The sequence below is a fragment of the Oryctolagus cuniculus genome, chromosome 18 (genome assembly GCF_964237555.1).
Source record: "Oryctolagus cuniculus chromosome 18, mOryCun1.1, whole genome shotgun sequence".
In the NCBI taxonomy this organism is placed as follows: Eukaryota; Metazoa; Chordata; class Mammalia; order Lagomorpha; family Leporidae; genus Oryctolagus; species Oryctolagus cuniculus.
The window spans coordinates 43,771,639-43,793,378 of NC_091449.1; positions in this window are offsets into that span (position 1 = coordinate 43,771,639).

Consider the following 21,740-nt stretch of genomic DNA (forward strand, 5'->3'; position numbering starts at 1 on the left):
GACACTCAGACATAGAAAGAAATGCACTCTGTGTGTACACATGTTAGTCATCATCCCTAATGCTTCCAGATTACAGTTGAGAGACATCAAATCACAAGAGTTTAGGTAAAACACCATGCATAAACAGCATAACCTTTCCATGTTTCATTGTGCTGAAACCCAGGCCCTCCTGGAATAGAAAAGATTAATGGTGTTGTCTCTGGAGTTAAACTTTCAAGTGTGAATTCTGGATCTGACCTGTTAACACTGTTCTGGAATTTGTTTTTATCATATTTAAAATTCATTTTTCATATGTGAATTGGGAAGTATATAACAGTAGCTAATCCTTAGGATTATTTTGAGGTTTGAATGAAATTTTTTAGAGCATTGTTCTCAATGCTTGGCAGAAACTCAATCAATGAATTATATCAATGATGATGGTGATTATGAAGATGACACTCAAATAATTTATCACTCAACTAGTTTATACTAATTATATAAATACTATTTTAATTTTATATAAGATTTTAAAATAATTTGAGTAATAAATTCCACTTCCTAATAATAATATAGAAAACATTTTACATATATTATTTTGATGTTGATGTTTTAGACTATCTCTAAGTATTATAGGTGATGTCTTTACAAATCTAATTATATACCACTAAAAGAAAGAGAAAAATTAAATCAGTATCAGTACATGACTTAAACAATAAAGCATCCAGAAAATGATTTCAAAACATGCAGAATCTCAATAATTAATAACTCATTGATAGAAATAGTGGTTAATATATTATGTTGAGTCTTTGCCCATATTTCAGACACGTAACTAATATTTAAATACAATGTATTATACTCTTGACATTTGTGCAGACAACTCATGAACTAGAGCCCATGATTTATTCACATCTGTTATAACACATTCTGATAATTTATTTGGAAGAAAGCAATCTGCATTAATCATTTATTAATAATTAATAAAATATAAGCACTGCATTAAAGAACTGCTGTTCAAAAATAACCTTTTCTTCTTGAAGCCAAGAACCTATTTATTTTCATACTGTGTCTTGTAAAGATTAATCACCTTTGAGGTATTGTCCTCTAGTTGGGCCCTGTGAGATTTGGGAACGTGCTGTTTGGGGTTGAACTGGGTTTCATAAGGAAAATATGTTGAAATCTTAATATTTGAAAGCTCTGAATGTGATCTTCTCTGTAATCAGAGTCAATGCAGCTAAGATGAGATTATATTGGAGTTGGGTAAGCCCCTCCATCTAGCTAAGTGACTGGTGCTAATGTAAAGACAGAGACACACAGGAAGAACACCATATGAAAACAGAGACAGAGATTGCAGCCACATATTTATAAGACAAGACATGTCTAGGGTTGCTGGTCATCACCAGCAGGTAGTAAAGAGATATGCAGCAGCTTCTCCCTCCGAGCCCGTATAAGAAACCAACCATGCCATCACCTGGATGTTAGACTAATTTCTAGAATTGTGAGAGAATAAATTTTTGTCATTTTTAAGCAACTCAGTTTGTGGTACACCATTTCATCAGCTTTAGGAAACTAATGCAGTGTACTTTTCCTGTCCTTCCTAGTGTACCCATAATTTTTCCAAAGGTTTTACTGACAATAAACAACTGGCACAATGTGGTTACAGAGTACCTAATAAAAATCCCAACACCTGAAAATTCAGCACCTTTGTGTGCTTTCAGTTCATTTAGTGAATTGATCTGAGCCTGTGTGTCTTCATTCATATTTCCCTTGCAGAATTATGATATAATAATGATATTTTATACAATTTGTTCCATTCTGTTCCATGTCTGCTTTCTTAAAAAAAGACATTTATTTATTTGAAGTGCAGAGTTATAGAGAGGCAGAGGCAGCAAGAGAGAGAGAGGGAGAGAGAGAGAGAGAGAGAGCGAGCTTCCATCTGCTGGTTCACTCCCCAGATGGCTGCAATGGCTGGAACTGGGCCTATCCAAAGCCAGGAGCCTGGAGCTTCTTCCAGATCTCCCACGTGGGTGCAGGAGCCCAAGAACTTGAGCCATCTTCCATTGCTTTCCCAGACACATTAGCAGGGAGCTGGATTGAAAGTGGAGCAGCCAAGACTTGAGCTGGTACTCATATGCGATACTGGCACTGCAGGATGCAGCTTTACCCATTATGCCACAGTACCGGCCCCCATGTCTGCTTTTTAATAATTTTAATAATTTAATAATTTTTAAATTTAATTAATTTTAAAATTAAATTTAATAATTTAATAATTTTCTGGTGATAAAGTAGTAAGATAACATTGGCACTAGTGTTCTTTTATTTCTTGTGCCACTTGCAAGGAGACAGCAATGATTGTTACAATAATTTTTGTTACACAAGGATGTATTTACTCATTTTATGAACTTAATCTACACTGCTAATCCATTCGAAGACTTGAGTTCAAGGTTCCTGGTTGACTTTTACTTTTCCCATTCAAGCAAGACATCAGCAAACTTTTAGGAATCAGAATAACTGTTTAAGCTCACCAATTAGTTGTCAGATGAAAGACACTTTCCTTAGAAGCTATTCCATTCCATAATAGACCAAATGTAATGCTTTTTAATGTGTTCCCATAACTTCCTCCTTTATGTCGACTTTCACACTACATTATACTTCATTTTCCCAAACATGAGAGAAAATTGTCTCTTCAATGACAATTCAGTTGTAGGACAATCCAGAGCAGCTTTTTTTCTCCTTTCAAATATGAGTCTCTCTCTATGGAGATTCAAATACTGTTCTCTTGTATTGTTAGACCATTGTTTGGTCTTGCACATTTTTTTGCACAGTGGAGACAAACCAGTTACCTAAAATATGGAATTTTCTCAAATTATCATTTGGAAATTGCTAGATTGATTGCGAAGGGCCCACAGAAATTGTGTCCTTTGGCTGTTTGCATCCTTATGACATTTTTCTCTTGTGATCTTTATTCTTGGAGACCCGTTTGCCCGGATATAAAATCCTTAGTTTATGCTTTTATTTCTTTGGAATTTTAAATGTACTTATATATTACTTGTATTTTGCCTGAAATAAAGTGAAAGTTTTAAAAAATCTGTCATCTGTCTTTCTCCTTAAAGTGATTTGTAATTTCTCCTTGGAGTCACAGAACATATTCAGGTGCTTTAAAGTTTAATATTTCTGCTACAATATTTCTGACAATCGACCCTATTGTGTCAATTTTTCCCAGTTTGCCCTTTCAATATGAAATTTTATATCTTAACTCAAGAAAGTTCTCTTGGATTCTAGTTAGTGATACTATACCAGTGTGTGTGTGTGTGTGTGTGTGTTTGTGTGTATGTGTTCGTGTGTCTGTATGTATATGTGGGCACACATACATGTTTATTCCATTTTGTTGTTTTTCTCTTGTATTTGTATTCGAGCATATCTAACTATCAATACCTTTTTTTTAGTATCTGTTTTCAAATTATTTTATCATATTCATTTCTGTTTGATATTTTTAATTTTTCACTCTTCCATCCTCTATTTTGTTTATGAGAGTTTCTGTTGCTTCTATTCACTACTATGTTCCGTCTAGTTTACCCCCTCATTTCTAATTTTAGTTGTTAATTTACCTATGTATAATCATGCCTGCACTTTGTTATCTCTCTTATAAACTGCTATTGCCTAATATCTTTTTTTTAATTTTTTTTTTTACAGGCAGTGGACAGTGAGAGAGAGAGAGACAGAGAGAAAGGTCTTCTTTTGCCGTTGGTTCACCCTCCAATGGCCACTGCAGCCAGCGCGCTGCAGCCGGCGCACCGCGCTCTGAAGCCAGGAGCCAGGTGCTTCTCCTGGTCTCCCATGCGGGTGCAGGGTCAAGGACTTGGGCCATCCTCCACTGCGCTCCCGGGCCACAGCAGAGAGCTGGCCTGGAAGAGGAGCAACCGGGACAGAATCCGGCGCCCCAACTGGGACTAGAACCCGGTGTGCTGGCGCCGCTAGGCAGAGGATTAGCCTATTGAGCCACGGCGCCGGCCCTTTCCTAATATCTTGTTTAATACTTTTTCCTAATTTCAGTGCACTTTCTTTTTTTTTTCTTTCTCTCTCTCTCTCTGTGGTTTGTTTTTTTTTTTTTTTTTTTTTTTGACAGGCAGAGTTAGACAGTGAGAGAGAGACATAGAGAAAGGTCTTCCCTTTACCATTGGTTCGGCCACTGTAGCCGGTACATCATGCTGATCTGAAGCCAGGAGCCAGGTGCTTCTCCTGGTCTCCCACACGGGTGCAGGGCCCAAGCACTTGAGCCATCCTCCACTGCACCCCTGGGCCACAGCAGAGAGCTGGACTGGAAGAGGAGCAACCGGGATAGAATCTGGCTCCCCCAAGGACAGTCTATTCAATAAATGGTGCTGGGAAAACTGGATTTCCACGTGCAGAAGCATGAAGCAAGACCCTTACCTTACACCTTACACAAAAATCCACTCAACATGGATAAAAGACCTAAATCTGCGACCTGACACCATCAAGTTACTAGAGAACATTGGAGAAACCCTTCAAGATATTGGCACAGGCAAAGAATTTCTGGAAAAGACCTGGGAGGCACAGGCAGTCAAAGCCAAAATCAACTATTGGGATTGCATCAAATTGAGAAGTTTCTGTACTGCAAAAGAAACAGTCAGGAGAGTGAAGAGACAACCGACAGAATGGGAAAAAATATTTGCAAACTATGCAACAGATAAAGGGTTAATAACCAGAATCTACAAAGAGATCAAGAATCTCCACAAAAACAAAACCAACAACCCACTTAAGAGATGGGCCAAGGACCTCAACAGACATTTTTCAAAAGAGGAAGTCCAAATGGCCAACAGGCACATGAAAAAATGTTCAAGGTCATTAGCAATCAGGGAAATGTAAATCAAAACCACAATGAGGTTTCACCTCACCCCAGTTAGAATGGCTCACATGCAGAAATCTACCAACAACAGATGCTGGCGAGGATGTGGGGAAAAAGGGACACTAACCCACTGTTGGTGGGAATGCAAACTGGTCAAGCCACTATGGAAGTCAGTCTGGAGATTCCTCAGAAACCTGAAGATAACCCTACAGTTCGACCCAGCCATCCCACTCCTTGGAATTTACCCAAAGGAGTTTAAATTGGCAAACAAAAAAGCGGTCTGCACCCTAATGTTTATTGCAGCTCAATTCACAATAGCTAAGACCTGGAACCAACCTAAATGCCCATCAACGGTAGACTGGATAAAGAAATTATGGGATATGTACTCTTTAGAATACTATACCGCAGTAAGAAACAACGAAATCCAGTCATTTGCAACAAAATGGAGGAATCTGGAACACATCATGCTGAGTGAAATAAGCCAGCCTGACTGTTAATGAACAACTTGATACATTATCCCTCTTAGTAGTTTTTTTGTCTGTTCTACTTAATATGACTGGTTTAACTCTGTAATTAATACACAGTTATTCTTAAGTGTTGAAAATTAACTGAAATGTGATCCCTGTTAAACATAAGAGTGGGAATAAGAGAGGGAAGAGATGTATAATTTGGGACATGCTCAAGCTGACTTGCCCCAAATGGTAGAGTTAGAAACATACCAGGGGATTCCAATTCAAGCCCATCAAGGTGGCATGTACCAATGCCATCTCACTATTCCAAGTGATCAATTTCAGTTCACAATTGATCATAATGAAAGGACTAAGAGTCAAAGGGAGCACATAAACAAGTCTAGTACCTGCTAACACTAACCGATAGAATAAATAAAGGGGAGAGTGATCCAACATGGGAAGTGAGATACTCAGCAGACTCATAGAATGGCAGATGTCCTAAATAGCACTCTGGCCTCAGAATCAGCCCTAAAGGCATTCGGATCTGGCTGAAAAGCTCATGAGAGTATTTCAGGCATGGAAAGCCAAGACACTCTGGCAAAAGATCTCTGTGAGTGAGATCCCAGTGGAAAGAACAGGTCTTCAAAGAAGGAGGTACCTTTCTCTGAAGGGAGGAGAGAACCTCCACTTTGACTATGACCTTGTCTAAACAAGAGAAGAGTCGGAGAACTCAGAGGGTTTCCATAGCCTTGGAAACTCATGACTGGAGCATAGGGAGATTACTGATGCCATAAACAGGAGTGTCAATTGGTAAAGTCAACAACAGGAGTCACTGTGCACTTACTCCTCATGTAGGATCTCTGTCCTTAATGTGCTGTGCATTGAGATTTAATGCTATAACGAGTACTCAAACAGTATATTTCACTTTGTGTTTCTATGGGGGTGCAAACTGTTGAAATCTTTACTTAATGCATACTAAACTGATCTTCTGTAAAAAAAAAAAAAAAAAAAGAAATCATCAATTCCCAACTTGACTCTCACTGGGATTAAACATGACAATAGGTCTGATCTGATTTCATCATCATTTAAAAAAATCATCTATTATTTTTCACTTTATGTTTCTGTGTGGGAGCAAACTGTTGAAATCCCTACTTAATGTATACTAAGCTGATCTTCTGTATATTAAGATAATCGAAAATGAATCTTGATGTGAATGGAAGGGGAGAGGGAGTGGGAAAGGGGAGGGTTGTGGGTGGGAGGGACGGTATGGGAGGGAAGCCATTGTAATCCATAAGTCGTATTTTGGAAATTTATATTCATTAAATAAAAGTTAAAAAAAAAAGAATCTGGCTCCCCGACTGGGACTAGAACCTGGTGTGCCCCTGCCGCAGGGGGAGGATTAGCCTATTGAGCCGCGGCACCGGCCTCAGTGCACTTTATTAAGTTCATTGTGAAATGCGGGGCATTACACGCAACCTTTTTTTTTCCAGATTCCACAGTCTTTATGCATAATGCCTTTTTATCCCAAACAATATCATGTATTTGGTTTGAACCATAATGCTTTTCCTGCTGCTTCTATTAAAACTGTATGCACCTTCATTATTGTGAAGATGGACTAATAGGAAACCATTTTTTTCCCATAAATCATAAAAAGCAGTCAAATTACATGAAGCAACTACACTCATGGTTTTTACATCAGGCATTGAAAAGTGGTATGGTGTTCCTGAAGACTTGCGGCAGATTTGCACTGGCCCGCTTCCTAGCAGGTATTCATCTCTAAGCCATGTATCAAGAGGGAGCACCAGTCTCTGATGTGAAGAAACAGGTCTGAAAAGCTAGGGAAGCCATGGTGGCCGTAGTTTGTAGACAGCAGTGGAGATGGAAGGGTTGCAGTTCTAGAGCAGTGGAATGCCCTGGACTTTTACAGTGTAGTGATCCATACACTACTTAGTGAAATAAGTCATTCCCCAAAAGACAGATACGTTTTCCCTGATCTGGGTAACTATTAGAGAATCTGAAATGTAATGTATTGGAATGAAATTGACATTTTGAGATTCGCTGTTTACAGCCCTTGTCTCTTCTGTTGAGAAACAGTGTTTTTCTCGTCATACTACTTGTTGAATCTGTTACTTGGTGTAAGGGTTAACCTTATGAGTGTTAAGCAAACTGAAAATAGATCTTTGTAAAAATTTGAGAGTGGGACTAAGAGAGGGAGGAAGAAGAAGGGTTGGAATATGGGCAGGAGGGAGGGTAGGGTGGGAAGAATCCCTATGTTCCTAAATCTGTATATATGAAATACATTAAACTTGTATAACATAAATAAATTTTCTTAAAAAATTGAAAAAAAAGTTAATATTTTTAAAAAAGAGATTACTGCATGAAAAACATTTACTGCATCAATATTGAATATGATATAAATATGAATATTGAATACAATATTAATAGAAATAAAATATGAATTAAAAATTTAAAAAGAATTACTTAATGTCATGGAAAGAATAACCTGAAATTAGTTGATGGAAATATCCTTCAAGCTTGTTCTGACTGGAAATATATCCTGTTCCTACTACACAGACTTGAAACCAAGCTAAGTCAGGAGAGGTAGGTTTAAAGGCACAACCTGACAAGATAAAGTTGTTTCCAAGTATCTATTTTAACTGCATCCCAGAGCAAAAGAAAATAACAATTTTAGAGATAGAACAACATTCACCACGCCAAAAAAAGTGAAATTTACAGCATGTGACAGCCAATAAAAATTCCAGGCATGGAAAGAATCAGGAAACTATCATTCATAATGAGGAGAAAATTTAATCAATCAATACTTACCCAGATATGACAGATTATAGTTTTAGTAGATAGTTACATTAAGCCAGTTAATGGAACTAACTATATTCTATATGTTTAAGAAGGTAGTGGAAATATTAAATATATAAATAGATACATAAAAGATACAACATGACCCAAATAAAACTCTGGAAAAATGAAAAATAATGTGAATGGATTTAAGGTCAGATGACACATTTCAGAATATAAAGATTGAGTAAATTTAGATGGCAGCAATAAAAACTATCTAAAATGACACACAAAGGAAAAATAATAAGGAAAAATATGAACAGGGCATCCGTAAACTAGGAGGCAGCCTCAGGTAAAGGTTGTGTGCAGTGAGAATTTCTGAGGACAAGGGAAGGGAATATTAAAAACATTGCAGAAATAATAGCAGAAAACATTTCAAATGTGATGATAACTTACAATCCCACTGATTTAAGAAACTGCCAACCAAGGACTATGAAGAATACTACACCAGTACAAATTGTAACCACATTGCTTAAAACCAGTGTAATGAGAAAAACCACAAGAAACAAGACAAAATACATGGAGAAGAGGGGCCAGAGTTGAGGCGCAGTGGGTTAACACCCTGACCTGTGGCGCCAGCATCCCATTTGGGCGCCGGTTCAAGACCCGGCTGCTCCACTTCAGATCCAGCTCTCTGCTGTGGCCTGGGAAAGCAGTAGAAGCTGGCCTAAGTCCTTGGGCCCCTGCACCCGCGTGGGAGACCCCAAGGAAACTCCTGGCTCCTGACTTCGTCTCAAGCCGTTGCAGCAGCCAATTGGGGTATGAACCATCAGATGGAAGACCTCTCTCTCTTTCTGCCTCTCCTCTCTCTGTGTAACTCTGACTTTCAATAAGTGAATCTTAAAAAAAAAAAAAAATACATAGAGAGGAGCAGGCATTGTGGTTAGGCTGGTTAAGCTGTTGCCTATAATGCCAGTATCCCACACTGGAAGGCTGGATTGAGTTCCAGCTGCTCCACTTCTCATCCATATTCCTGCTAATGTGCCTAGGAAAGCCACAGAAGATGGTCCAAGTGTTTAATCTTCTGCCACCCACATGGGAAACCTAGGTAGATTTCCAGGTTTCTTGCCATTTGGGTAGTAATCAGTGCATAGAAGACTTCTTTCCTCCATTCGCCTCCCACCCCCTAACTCTGCCTTTCAAATAAATAGTAAATCATTAAAAAATACACAGAGATGAACAAAGATAAGTATGATAGTATAATTCTTGTCTGAAAATAGTGTTATCAGAATAAGAAAGGTGGTGCTGCTTTTAGAATAGTAAAGGAAGGTATATAAATACATGCATTTTCCAGCTTAAAATTCCATAGCTAGAGAAATATCTGTCAAAAATAAAGATGAAAGCAGAATTTTCAGACACACCAGTATAAAAATTAAAAGAAGTTATCACCAGCAGACTTGCACTGCCAAACCAGATAAAGAATGTCCTTTTGGATGAAGGACATAAAATCAGATAGAAATATGGATATACACAAATAAATGAAGAACATTAGAAATGGTAACTACATTGGTAAATGTTAAGGTATTTTCTTATCATTTAAATCTATTTAAAAGAAAATGGTCTCTTTAAAGTTAAACCCAGTAACAATATATTCTGATGTTTATAAGAAATGATGACTTAACACATATGACCACAGTAGTACAAGGGCTGAATAGGGAAAAAAAAAATGGATATGCTCTTTTGAAGACCTTATACTAGATAGAAAGTGGTATACTTTTACTAAAAGGTAAACTCAGATGATTTAAACACATATATTATAAACTCTAATCTAACACTAAATTAAAGCAAAAAAGAGATATAGTCGATAAGTCAATGGAAGAGATAAAATGGAATTGTATTATCATTTCAATTGATACAGCAAATCACTTGATAAAATCTAGCATCAAGTCTTGACAAAATATAGCAATATAGCAATAAATGAAGAATAATAAGGAATCTTCTCAGCCAGATAAAGTACATCCTGAAAAATAGTTACAGATAACATCATAGTAAAAGAAAATACTTTGCTCCTAAGATTAGCAACAGAGCAAGATTGAAAATCTCAATTCATGTATACAACATTGTACTCAGTTTCTAGTCTGAATGTAATATGGTAATAAAATACATATAAAATAAAAAGCCGTATAAAAAGGAGTAAACATTGTCAATAATTGAAAGTAAGGAATATAACTTTTTGTTTGTGGTTATACATCTTATAAGGAGAAAATCCTGAGCAATTAAGAACTTTCTAGGTCTAATGCATAATTGTAACATTAGTGTAGAGAATAAAATAAATGTACAGAATCAATTGTATTTCTGTATGCCAGTAAAGAAATACCAGAAATTGAATATTAAAATATCTTGTACAATCACATTAAATTTATGCAGTCTTTAGGAGTGAATCTAACAAATCGTGTGCAATCCTAATACGCTGACAATTACAAATATGTTTTAAAATTTTATGTATTTTACTCACTTGAGAGTCAGGAAGATAGAGAGAAAGAGAGCTCCCATCTGCTGGTTCATTTCCCAAATGTCCACAATGATTGGGGCTGGACCAGAGTGAAGCTGGGAGCCAGAAACTCAATCCAGGTTTTCACATGGGTGGCAGAGATTCACCAACTTGAGCCATAACCTACAGCCTCCCAGGCTGTGTATAAGCAGGAAGTTAGAATGCACAGGGAAGCAGGGCCACAAACCAGGTACTCCAATAAAGAATGAGAGTATCCCAACCATCATCTTAACATCTAAACTAAATTCTAGCTCCATAAAAAGATTTATGAGATTAAATGAACAAAAACTAAATTTTAAGAGGTATAGCATTTCATTGGATCAGAAGACTCAATATTGATAATATGTCCGTTCTCTGCAGAAGCTCAGAACTGTCTGAGTGCTGGGCGGGGGGGGACATTGTGGAGGGCATTTTACTCACCCTATGGAGCACATACATCCTTTGTGCGATTTTTGTACCTGAGTGGGTGGAGTGTGCAGGCACCCTAGAAAATTGGTTCACCTTGGTATAGAGGAGGGCTAAGACTGTGAACGCACCAGCCAGGGTGATCATATCCTCTCCCCCTACTGATGACAGAGGACATCTACCATGCCCAATGTGGATGCCTCCAATCTATACATCTGATAAAAGATTAATATCTGGAATATATAGCAACAAAACACACAATCCAGTTAAGTAATTGACCAAGGATATGAACAGACATTTTCAAAGGATGAAATATGAATGGCCAGCAGACATGTGAAAAAATGCTCAGGATCAGCAGCTGTCAAAGAAATGCAAATAAAAAGTGCCATGAGGTTTCTCTACCCCAGTGAGAATGACTAATCATTCAAAAATCAGAAAATAACAAATGCTGGTGAGGATGTGGAGAAAAAGATGCCCTGATACACTGTTAGTTGAATATAAACTAGTACAGCCATTATAGAAGACAGTACAGGGATTCCTCAGAAATCTGACAATAGATCTACCCTGTGACTCAGTCATCCCACTCCTGAAACTTTACCTAAAGGATATGAAATCAGCATATGAAAGAGTTATCTGTATCTCCATGTTTATGGCAGCTCAGTTCACAATAGTGAATACATGGAGTCAACACAGATGGCCATCAACTGATGATTGGATAAAGAAAGTGTGATATAGATACATGATGAAGTACTACCCAGCCATTAAAAAAATTTTCAATTCAGTATTTTGCAACAAAATGGATGCAATTGGACACCATTATGCTTAGTGAAGTAAGTCAACCCAAAAAGACAAGTAACAAATATTTTCTCTGATTTATGACAGCTGATATACAGTATACAAAAGAAAACCCTCAATGTATGAGTGAAATTGACATTGTATGATTTTATTATTGTTTTATATCCCTTGGATATACTCCTGTTCTTTCTATTTTTTACTTGTTGAATGCTATATTTAGTGGAGCATTAATTCTGAGATTATAAAATAAATTAAAAGCATGTTATTGCAAAATTAAAAAAATAGGAAAAGAAGGAGGAGGGAGTGAGCAAGGGAAGGAAGTATTCTCATAGTCTTAGAATTCTATCTTTGAAATACATGAAATATATTATCTTTATTTTAGCAAAAATATTTTAAAAACAGATAAAGTAAACAAAGAATTGCAGAGAAACTGGAATTTCCAATGTGGCATTGAGTGAGAGCAAATTTGTGAGACTCCTATTGCTTCAATTTGAGATATGTTTCAAAGTTTAATAATTAAGAAACTATAGCATTAGTGTCAAGGTCAGCAGGGAGATCAAAGTTATCTACTGGAGTCCACATATACACCCAGACAGCTTTGATGACTTAAGTTTCAATAAAGGTAATTTAATGGAGAAAAAAATCTCTTCAATGAACAGGTATAGATATGCCAGGAAAAGGATCTTATGTATCTCACATTATATACAAATATTAACTAAAAATCAACCAAATATCTAAATGTAGAGGGTCAAACTTTAAAATGTCCAGAAGAAAGTTCAGGAGTGATCCCTGTAACTTTTAGTTAGGTGATTAAAAAAAATAATTCTTTTTATTTTTTGGAAGGTAGAAAGACAAAGATAGAAACAGAGACAAAGAGATCCTTTTGTTCATTCCCCCAAATGCCTGCAAAAACCAGAGATGGGCCAGGTATAAGCCAGGATTCTGTCTCCCATTATGTGGGGTCCAAGTATTTGAGCCATTATCTGCTGCTTCCCAAGGTGTACATGAGGAGGAAGGTGAATCAGAAGAGGAGTAGCTGGGACACAAACCAGGCACTCTGATATAAACATGGGCATTCCAAGTGGCATCTTAACTGCTGCATTGCAGTATGTATCTCAAGTAACACTTTTTAGACTATTATACAACAGTGCCAAGTCTTAAATGAAAAAAATTCCCATAAATTGGAGAGCTTCAAAAGTCTACTTTTAAAAGAAAGTACTATAAGAATTAACAGATCATAAATAAATTCAAAGAAAATATTTGCAAGTAACATAAAAGAATTGTGTAGATAATGTTTAAAAGTCCCACAACTCAAATAAATTACTAAATTAAAATATGAAAATGTATGAGCATATCCCTTCTTTAAAAGATATACAAATGGCAAATAAACACATGGAAAGAAGCTCAATATCATTAATCATCAGGTTCACATAAATTTTTAACTTGAAAGAGTTCCTGCATAATTCAAATTTGGCTAAAATTAAAATTTCTGAACATATGAAGAATTGCTAAGGATTTGAAAGAATTATGGCTCTCATACAATACTGGTGGAAATATCAAATGATAAACCTCTTTGGAGAGTAATTTCTCAGGTTTTTAAACTTTAAATATATACCTCCTATGTGATGCAGACATTACATCCCTACCTATTTATCTGAGAAATATAAAAGCACAGGTCTATAAAGATATTGGCACACGAATGTTCACAGCAAATTTAGAAAGAACCTAAATATCCACCAATAGCAGTGGAAAGGAATCAACTGTTAAGGCATCATTATCAATCATCTTTGAATAATAATAATGCTAACAGAGAGGAGTGAAACAAGGAATATATTCTGTGTGATTCCATCTACATATACAATTCTAGAAAACACAAAACAACATAATACGGATTAGTCCATCACTGCTTGGGTACAAAAGTTGTGGGTGGGCAGCAGGGACATGGATATTTTCTGGTGCTGTTGGAGATGTTAATGACTTTGTAGTGATGGTTTCAAAGTACAATTGGATATGATATATATATGCAGTTTGTTGCAGGTCAATTTTGCTAAATAAAGCCGGAAAAGTCATTTAGCTTTACCTCTCTTGGGAGGTCGTTCCTTCCCAGGTTCTTGGGAATCACCAGAATGTATTTATTTACCTACTGATTTTAAGCCACCCCTTGCATAGCCACCTGAAAGAATTTTCTAAATAACACCCTTTTGTCTAGGTCACTCCAGCACAGTTTGTTTTCTGTCCCTTTTGGTCTTCATACCCACAGTTACTTGAACAATCTGTCTCCATTTCCAGTGAATCACATGGCCTAATTCATCATTGTTCTATTTGCAGTAGTTTCTCCTCATTATGAGACTATGACTTTTGCAGCTTATTTTATCCTTGAGAATTCAAACCATTCCAGACAATGATACCTTCCCACACCATAATCATACCTTATGCAACAATGTAAGAAAGAGCTATGTGCCCTTAGAAATTACTTATGAACTGGAACACATGAAGCCATCTGTCAAAATCTACTGACATACAAACCCACTGTGGCCCCTATTCTCCATGGGATGCCCTTGTGTAAATAATGACTATGTGTTAGTTCTCTGTTGTATACCTCTTAGTTGGATCACAAGTTCCCTTTAATTCCGAAGCTTGCTCCTGCATCCCAGGATTCTACCCAGGATTTTACCCATAAAGATTCTATTCTTTATGTTAGTTTTTTTTTTTTTTCTGCCTTAACTGTCTTTACCTAAATTTTACAAAAATACATTCTTCCTTGTTTTTTTAGATACTTTACTCTTATTTGTTTGCTTGGTTTTCCTAGATGTTCCCTTTAATTTTTTAGAGTGTTTGAGAAAATTAAAACCAATACTATCACTGTCATCTTGCCCTCCACTAGTCTCTGTAATTACATTTTACAAATAACCTTTTTATTTTAAGATAGTTTCACATTTATAGAAGAATTTTGGGCATAATATCATTACAACATACCAAATTTCTCCTATTATCCAAATCTTGTTGTAGTGTAGTTAATTTGTCACAATGAATATTCACATTAATTCACATTTCTTTAGTATTTATCTGAAGTTCCTTTTTCCATTGCAAAATGCCAACTAGAATATCACCTTATGTTTAATCATCACATCTCCCTGAGGCTCTACTTGACTCTGACAGTTTCTCAAACTTACACTGTTTGTCCATAATGGAAATAATTGTTTTTGAAAGCAATTCTATCTTTATCTCCATCTTTCTGTACACTCTAAACTTCATGGTGGGGGTTTCCCTGTTTATCCACTGCTTTGCTTTATCCCCATTACTTTATGCTCTTAGATACTTGTTGAAAAAATATAAGAGGGAAAAGGAGGTATGGGGCTGATGCCGTGGCTCACTTGGTTAATCCTCTGCCTGCAGCACTGGCATCCCATATGGGCGCCGGGTTCTAATCCCAGCTGCTCCTCTTCTAGTCCAGCTCTCTGCTGTGGCCCAGGAGGGCAGTGGAGGATGGCCCAAGTGCTTGGGCTCCTGAACTCTCATGGGAGACCGGAAGGAAGCACCTGGCTCCTGGCTTTGGATTGACGTAGCTCCGGCCGTAGAAGCCATTTGTGGGGGTGAACCAACACCCCCTAAATGTCTCTCTCTCTCTCTCTCTCTCTCACTGTCTAAACTCCATCTGTCAAATTTTTTGAAGTAAAGGTATTAGCTCAAAGTAATTACACTGGACAGTCATTTAGCATGCACATCCTATATTTGAGATCCTAGGTTTGAATCCTGGCTCTGCTCCAGATTCCAAGTTCCTGCTAATGCTTACCTTCAGAAGCAGCAGGTGATTGCTCAAATACTTTGACCCCTGCCACCTTTGTGGTAGACTCAGATTGGGTTCAACCTGGCCAGCCCTGGTTGTTGCTGGTATTTGCTAACTGAGCCAGCAATTGGGAGATCTCTCTCTCTCTTTCTGCCTTTCAAATAAACAGATAAATAAAAAACTAGACTGAAAAAAAAATAGTTAGAATGAGTATCTTATTAATAAAAATATAAATTGGCATCTATGTGCCTGTAAGAAAATATGGAAAGTAAATTAATTACCAGGTATAAACACCATTTGCAAACAGTACTTTATCACATGCATGCTGCCTGAGAGGAAATATTTGTTAAAATATTTGCAGGTCATTGTTGTTATCCATCATCTATATATTATGAAAATTAAATTAAGTGTAAAATAAGGCAAGCTTTTAGTGTTGTGACTTGTCTATAAATTGAATATATAATTTACAAATTACTTATATATTGATGGATATCAAATTTAAATTTAGTTTCTAAAATTAATTTATTTTCAAACTGTTTATTCACTTAAGTTCAGTTTGTTTGAACTTCCCAAAATACAACTTGAAAATATCTATTTGTATTTCTGTGTGTGTGTGTGTAGAGAGAGAGAGAGAGGGAGAGAGAGAGTCTTTTTAAAGCATGTTTAAAGTTAGCAGTACATTCACAAACATGGCTCAAATTTTGTGCTTGTCTTTTACTTCAAAATAATTCTGTTGTTTCCTTTCTGATGTGTAGTTTTATGTCCAGGTGTAGTAGTTGGTAGTTTCAAAAAGACCATCTGTTGAAACCTACACATTTTCTCCCATTCGTTCCTCTTAAAGTAATGAACAATTTCTGGGGGGCAAATGAATATGCTGTCTGTGATGTATTGATATAAAACTGCTTTTTCTCCACAAGGGAAGAATGGAAGTCCTGTAGGTAACAAATTATTGTAGTAGGAATAGCAAGAATCTTAGGAATGTTGAAAACAAGATGACTTCAATAAATCCAGTAATTCCTGTTCTCATTGAAAGTTTAAGAACCTCAAACTTGCTACTAAAATATTTTCCTCTCTCTCCCTGGGGGCAGAAAACACTTAATTACTTTTCTTACCATAATACAAAGTGCTATAGCTATATTAGGTCAAATAATATTATAAAATTATCTTTCATGCTCATGATCAAACTCACATAGCAGTATCTGGGGGTAGGTCAAAATGTTTGTGGGAAAATGGAGTTAACAGAAATATTTATTTCAATGAAAAAAAATTTTGAAATTCATGAATAGATTTTTCTACATATGTAATTTCCATGGCTACTTGGACTGGAGAATAAAATATGTTTGGAAGTTCCCTTATAAACACAATGCTGGGTCTAAATCTGTGCCTTAAATTTTAGAGGGATATAGCTCAACAGGATCAGATTAGAAACTATGATAAGTAGGAAGGAACTAAAATTTCATTACTTTATATATATAATATATGTAACAATATATGTATGTATATATATAAACTATCTGATTCAAAAAAGCAAGAGTCTACTATAGTATTTTTGCTGCAGCTACCATCAGAAAACAGCATATACTGGGTGACTTTGACAATAAAAACATATTTCTCACAGTTATGGAGCTATGGATACTGTTAAGAGTAAGAGCAAGACCAAGATGGGATCAGATTCAGCTTCTCCTGAAGCTCCTCTTCTTGACTTGCTTCTCGTTGTGTCTTCACCTGGTCTTTCTTCTGCGCACATGGTTCCCTCACTTTTCAAGGATGCCAGTCCTACTGGATTGGTGCCCCACTTTTACAATCTCATTTAACCATTCTTCTGGGGAAAAGAAAGTGAGGAGTTAGGTTAATAGGCGATCAGATTGGTCATAGTGGAAACTGAGGATACAAAATACTTGCTTTCCCCAGAGGTTATCTCTAACAAGGTCCAAAGTGCCTGCTTGCACAGTCCTTTGGAGCTTCCAATCTTATTTTGAGAATAACAAGGGTGGAGTGTCTCCACCCTTTTGAGCTCCCAGTTGATTGTAAAACAAGTTAGGTATCCCACCCTTCTGATGGTTATTTTTTTTCTTTTTCTTTTTTTCTTTTCTTTTCCTTTTTTTTTTTTTTTTTTTTCTTTTCGACAGGCAGAGTGGACAGTGAGAGAGAGAGACAGAGAGAAAGATCTTCCTTTGCCGTTGGTTCACCCTCCAATGGCCGCCGTGGCCGGAAGCTGTGGCCAGAGCACCGCACTGATCCGAAGCCAGGAGCCAGGTGCTTCTCCTGGTCTCCCATGGGGTGCAGGGCCCAAGTACTTGGGCCATCCTCCACTGCACTCCCGGCCGCAGCAGAGAGCTGGCCTGGAAGAGGGGCAACCGGGACAGAATCCGGCGTCCCGACCGGGACTAGAACCCGGTATGCCGGTGCAGCAAGGCCGAAGATTAGCCTAGTGAGCCGCGGCGCTGGCTGGTTATTTTGTTATGAACAAGCCAGACAGGATAAATAGGATTAAAAATCAGGTGTTTTGATGGGTTTGTCCCTATTTTGTATTGACAGTTTTTTTTCCTCCTGAAATTACACTTAAAATCCCCACTACAACAAGCCCTTTTGGGTCTTCCTCTCTTAGGACAACCCTCCAGGCTACTCTGGCTTGAGGCCTTTGACTGAAATAAATCTTGCTTTTAAATACAAAAAAAAAAAAAAAAAAAAAAAAAAGTATACCAGGCAAATTGAAACCAAAAGCAAGGAGGTAGACCCATCCTGATTGATATCATGTAAAATAGACTTTAAATAAAAAACTGTAAAAAAAAAAAAAAAGATAAAGAATGACATCATGTTTTGATAAAAGGCTATATTCAGCAAGAAGAAATAACAATTATAAATATATATGTACCCATTATAAGACCACCCAGATATATAAAGAAAATACTGTGAGATCTAACAGCAGAGAGACTCCACTGTAAATAATAGTGTGTGACTTCAACACTCCACTCTCATCAATGAACAGGTCATCCAGACAGAAAATCAATAGATACATCAGAATTGAAACATACTTTCAAGCAAATGTACCTAATAGAAATTTATAGAACATTTCACCCAATAGCTAAAGAATAATCATTCTTCTCATCAACACATAAAATATTTTCTAGGATAGACCACTTATTAGTTTAGAAATCGAATTGAAGCAAATTTATTTCTTTAAGAAAGCTTTTATTTAATGAATACAAATTTCATAGGTACAGCTTTAGGAATATAGTTGTTCTTCCCAACATACTCGCCCTCCCACCCCAACTCCCATCCCACCTCCTACTCTGTCTCCCATCCCATTTTTCATTGTTTCATTTTTAATAAATTTTATATACAGAAGACCTCCTCTATACTTAGTAAAGATTTCAACAATTTGCACGCACACACACACACACACACACACAGTATAAAGTACTATTTGATAACAAGTTTTACAGTTAATTCTCATAGTACAACACATTAAGGATAGAAGTCATACCTGGGGAGCAAGTGCACAGTGACTCCTGTTGTTAATTTAACGATTAATACTCTTATTACATCTTATTACATCAATGATCACTCGAGGCTCTTGACATGAGCTACCAAGGCAATTGAAGCCTTTTGAGTCCACAAATTCCATCAGTATTTAGACAGGGCCATAATCAAAATGGAAGTTCTGTCCTCCCTTCAGAGAAAAATACATCATTTTTTGATAGCTGCTTCTTTCCACTGAGGTGTCACTCAGAGATCCTTCCTGTAGAACATTTTTGGCCACAGTGCTTTGCCTTTCCATGCCTAAAAAGTTCTCATGGGCTTTTAAGCCAAATCCAAATACCTTAAGGGCTGATTCTGAGATAAGAATGCTATTTAGGGCATTTGTCTTTCTATGAGTTTGCTGTGTAGACTGCTTTCCATGTTGGAACATTCTCTCCTTTTTAATTCTATCTATTATTATTAGCAGACACTTGATCTTATTTATGTGATCCCTTTGACACTTAATCCTATCTACATGATCAATCATACACTTTATATGATCACTTTAACATGTAAGATGGCATTAGTAACACCCAGGTTAATGGGATTTGGAGTCCCCTGGCACATTTTTAGCTTTATCCTTAGGGGTAAGTCTATGGGAATGTGTACAGAACTGTACAGCTCCTCCATCTCTTATCCCCACTCTTAGTTTTTACTGGGATCTATTTTCAATTGACGTTATACAACTATGATTAAGTCTGTTAAGTACACATTTTAACTAATGTTATGAAGTAGAAAAAAAATAAAAATAATAAAAAAACCAAAATGCTAAACTGTTCATTGACAGTCAAGATAAGGGCTGTTCAAGTCATTGCTTCTGATAGTGTCAATTTCACTTCTACAGATTTCCTTTTAGATGCTCAGTTAGTTGTCACAGATCAGGGAGAACATTTGATATTTGTCCTTTTGGACTGGCTTATTTCATTAAGTATGATGCTTTCCAGATTCATCCATTTTGTTGAAAATGATTGGATTTCATTTTTTTAACCTCTGTGTAGTATTCCATAGAGTACATATCCCATAATTTCTTTATCCAGTCTTCCACTGATGAACATTTAGGTTGATTCCATGTCTTAGCTATTGTGAACTGTGCTGCAATAAACAAGGGGTGCAGATTACTCTTTCATTTGCTGATTTCATTTCCCTTGGGTAAATTCCAAGGAGTGGGATGCCTTATAGGACTATATTCAATTTTTTGAGGTTTCTCCAAACTCTTCCATAGTGGTTTTATGAGTTTGCATTCCCACCAACAATGGTTAGGGTACCTTTTCCCCCTATTCTTGTCAGCATTTGTTGTTTGTTGATTTCTGTATGAAAACCATTCTAACTGGGGTGAGATGAAACCTCATTGTGGTTTTGAATTATAATTCTCTGATGGCTAGTGATCCTGAGCATTTTTTCATGTGTCATTGGCCATTTGGATTTCCTCTTTTAAGAAATGTTTTTTAAGTCCTTTCCCCATTTCTTGACTGGCTTGTTTGTTTTGTTGTTGTTGAGTTTTTTGATCACTTTATATATTCTAGTTATTAATCCTTTGTCAGTTGCATGGTTTGCAAATAATTTCTCCTGATCTGTTGATTGCCTCTTTACTTTCCTGACTGTTTCTTTTGCTGTACAGAAGCTTCTCAATTTGATGTAATCCTATTTGTTAAATTTGTCTTTTATTGCCTGTGCCTCTGGGGTCTTTTCCAGGAACTCTTTGCCTGTGCCAACGTTTTGCTCTCTAGTAATTTGATGGTATCAGGTTGTAGATTTAGGTCCTTTATCCATTTTGAATGAACTTTTGTATAAGGTTTAAGGTAGGTGTCCTGCTTCATACTTCTGCATGTGGAGATCCAGTTTTCCCAGCACCATTTGTTGAATAGACTGTCCTTGCTTCAGGGAATGGTTTTAGCTCTTTCGTCAAATATAAGTTGTTTATAGATGCTTTGATTAACTCCTGGCATTTCTATTCTGTTCCATTGGACTATCCTTCGGTTTTTGTACCAGTACCAAGCTGTTTTGCTATAACTGCCTTGTAGTATGTCTTGAAATCTGGTATTGTGATGCCTCCAGCTTTGATTTTGTTGTACAAGATTGCTTTAGCTATTTGAGGTCTCCTGTGCCTCCTTGTAAATTTCAGTATCATTTTTTTCCAGATCTGAGAAGAATGTCTTTGGTATTTTGATTAGTATTGCATTGAATCTATAAATTATTTTGATGATATTGATTCTTCCAACCCATGAACATGTAAGTTTTTTCCATTTTTTTGTGTTTTCTTCTATTTCTTTCTTTAAAGTTTTATAAATCTCATTGTAAAGATTTTTTACATCATTGGTTAAATTTATTCCAAGGTATTTGATTCTGTTTGTAATTATTGTGAATGGGATTGATCTGAGAAGTTCTTTCTCAACCATGGCATTGATTTTGTATACAAAGGCCTTTTTTTAGTGTGTGTTGAATTTATATCCTGCTATTTTACCAAACTCTTCTATGAGTTCCAATAACCTCTTACTGGAGTATTTTAGGTCCCCTATATATAGAATCATATCATCTGCAAATAGAGATAGTTTGACTTCTTCTTACCAATTTAAATCCCTTTGAGTTCTCTTTCTT